This window comes from Crocuta crocuta, unplaced genomic scaffold (assembly GCF_008692635.1).
Source record: "Crocuta crocuta isolate KB4526 unplaced genomic scaffold, BGI_CrCroc_1.0 scaffold184, whole genome shotgun sequence".
NCBI classification, from domain to species: domain Eukaryota; kingdom Metazoa; phylum Chordata; class Mammalia; order Carnivora; family Hyaenidae; genus Crocuta; species Crocuta crocuta.
This window is the reverse complement of record NW_027530006.1, coordinates 2,805,959-2,809,397: the sequence shown is the minus strand read 5'-3', so window position 1 is coordinate 2,809,397 and position 3,439 is coordinate 2,805,959.

Genomic DNA, 3,439 nt, shown 5'->3' with positions numbered 1-3,439 from the left:
AGTGTAGGTAATCCCTGTACACAGTTTTCTTCTTGAGTCATTCCATTTGAGTACCTGGGAGCATGAAGTTTTAGGTATTTCATCTCTGGAAGTAGTACATTGTTTAAGCACTAAAATAGATGTATTGCTATGATCCTGATTAGTTATTAGCATTTGGCTTTGTGGATGCTAATGTTGAGCTAAGATTTAGGAAAACTGTATTCAAGATCACCTCTGTCTCTTGGCAGGGTGATTTTGGAATATTTAGTGCCTCTACTTTTCAGATTCTTATCTATATTACAAGACTCATTAATCTCTGAGATGCCAATTAGAGCTAATATCCCATGATAGATTCTGAAAGGAGTCATGCTTTAAAGAATGGAAAACGGGTTAACCTGCCCTTATTTCCTCAGATAAACAGAACATTATGATATAACAAATTGTCAGGAGAACTATTCTAGTTGTACTTGCCATTGAAGAGATATGCCATTGAAGCTTTTCACGTGGGGTATGGATTATCTGGACAACAACTCAAACTCACTGCTGGGCTAAATTAAGTTCCTGATATATGATAAGCTAATGATACAACATTTTATCAGAAGTGAGTTAGTCACACAGAGAATTGACAGATGCAGTCTATATCAGCAAAGTTTTATATCAACAGTGTTTCTAAAGGAATCACCCAGTCAACAATGTCATTATTTGTGCAAAATCAGTCTCTCTATAGCTTTCGGAAATTCACTTTTTGGTATAGCCAAACGTTCTTGTATTCAGTGTGTCTGACATCATTTGAGGAGAGCTTACACCATAACTTGTTGTGTTCATTTCTGTGGCTTTATAATATTTGGCACTTTCTAAGTCTTGAAACAAACACAGTGTCAACAAATGCATTTCTTCATTTAGGAAAAAAAGGAGTTGCCCAGATACTGCTGGTGAGCAGTGCTCTGTTTCCAGTTTTCCAGTGTTCTGGTATTCCTACTTTACTTTGGGAACTAAGACATGTAGGTTTAATCTCAAGATCACTCCTAACCCTGTATCTCTTGGTTCACCATTGCTTGTGAGTTAAGACTAAAAGCTGCTCTTCATCTGAACCTCTTGTTTAAAGTAAATAAGATTGTGATGTTCCATTGACACATTGATTACAATGGAGCTGTGTCTGACTCAGCAATTAAAGTCAGCACTTAGCGTGAAATCCATGTCTAGTAAAAAATATATTTAGAAGTCCATTAAATTGGATATCAATTGCAGTGTAAATAGATTTGTGTACAACTCTCTACATTAAAATATGTATGTGAAAAAATGTATATTTTTAAACTAGAATCTGCACACACTGCAAGGTGGTCACACTGAAAGAGGCTCCCAGGAACTAAAAGCATTGTAGACACAGTTAATTTGTGTCTCCCTATTCATGACTCTCCTGGTTATATTCACTGCATGAGAGAACAAGCAGACTCACTCAGACTACTTAAGTTCTTATTTCTGTCCTTCTCTTGGTCTCCCCAAATGTTTACTAAATGGTGTGGCTTCTCTGTAACTGTGGTTTGTTTTATATCTACAGAAGGATGAGAAGAGTTGGAAGATGTTTCCCTGATAAGATGCTACAGAGAATCAGTTTAAATTACTTTTTGACACATCAAAGAACATTTACTGAGTACTTACCTAATGGACTGAATGTGTCCCCTCTCCAAATTCATCTACTGAAATTCTAATCCCCATTGTGATGGGTTTTGATGGTGGGACTTTTGGGAAATAATTAGGTTTAGAGGAATTCATGAGGATGATGCCCTCGTGATGGGATTAGTGCCTTAGAAGAGAAAAAAGAGATGGGAGTTTTCTTCTCTCCCCATGCAGAGCACCCACAGAGAAAAAGTCCTGTAAGCACACAGTAGAAGGTGGCCATCCACACACTGGAAAGCAGCTTTCAACAGACACTGAAACTGCCAGCACCTTTATCTTAGACTTCTTGGCCCTTCAGAACTGGGAGAAATCAATCGTGTTTCAGCCACCCGGTCTATGGCATTTTGTTATGGCAGCCTGAGCTGACTAAAACAATCCACTATCTGCTTGGTCTAAATTTTTTAAATCAGGAAAAGAATGTGAATGTAAACATTGTAATGTAAACATGGTACATAGTCAGGATGGCATTACAAATTAGTGAAGAAGAAATGATTAGTAATAAATAATCTGGAGGCACTCTTATAAATACAGGAAAAAATTAAATCCATACCTTTCAAATACATAAAAAGTCAATTTCATGTAGGTTAATTATCTAATTATATAAAGCCAATAGTAACATGTTAAAAAAATAAAATAGATAATAATTTTTTTATGAACTCAAAATGGGAAAGTGTTTCTTTAATTACATAAAAATTACAAACTTTGAATAAAAGAGTTTATATACTGGTCTACATTAAAACTTTAAAAAAAAAATTCCTACTTAACTATAAACAACCAGGTCACAAACTGAGAATAGATAGTTGCAATGTGTATCAACAACACAGAATCAGTATTTCAAATTTATGAAGGATTCCTACAAATTATCATTAGAATAAAAGGATAATAACTAGTGGGAAAATGGACAAGGGATTCAAGCAGGTAATTTCCTGAAGTGAACAAATTGGACTGACCAATAAATTATTGACAAGATTCTCAACTTCACTAGACATTGATGGAATGTATGTGAAATAACAAGAAAATGTTTCCCACATACCAGATTGTTAAGACAATTTAAATTCTTAATATACCAAATGTTGGTAAAGATGTCTAGAAAAAGAAATTCTTTTACCCTGTTGTCTGTATAGCTTGCTAAAAAACCAATTTGCTGAACATTTGTGTAATATTTAGTATGTAAAATTTTACACATTTTCAACCAACCAGTTCTAGCTATGATTCAATAAAAACTCCCAAATATATGAGCAAAGAAATATATGCAGACTTTAACTGTGGAGTTATTTATATTTTAAAAAATTAAATGAAGTATATATGTTTATTTGAAGATTTTTAAAGTTTATTCTGTATGTATGTGTGTATTTTTTATTCATTTGCTTATTTGGCTTACATAGTTTGTGTATATCATAAGACCAGTAACATTATCTCATGTCTATTAAATACAACCAACATTTCCAGTCTTATTAAATTACAAGAAAAAAATTAGTCCACACCAACAGTGTATTTTACAAAACTAGTAAGCAGGCCATAGGAAGTGGTCATGGGGGCTGTACCCTGGAGGTATAGTTGGGATGCCAAAAGTTGCTGAGGACAGAAAAAGAAAAAAGTGATTTCAGATAGGAGGGTCTTGATTGTCTCCGTGCCATACTTATAAGGTAGGGCCCAATAGCAGAGCTAACATGATTAAATCAGAACTACATGTATCAGTATTACAAGTTTCAAATGCATTATCAAGGGAAAGGAAAGGATGTGGCATGGCAAAAAAAAAAAATATATATATATATATATAGGT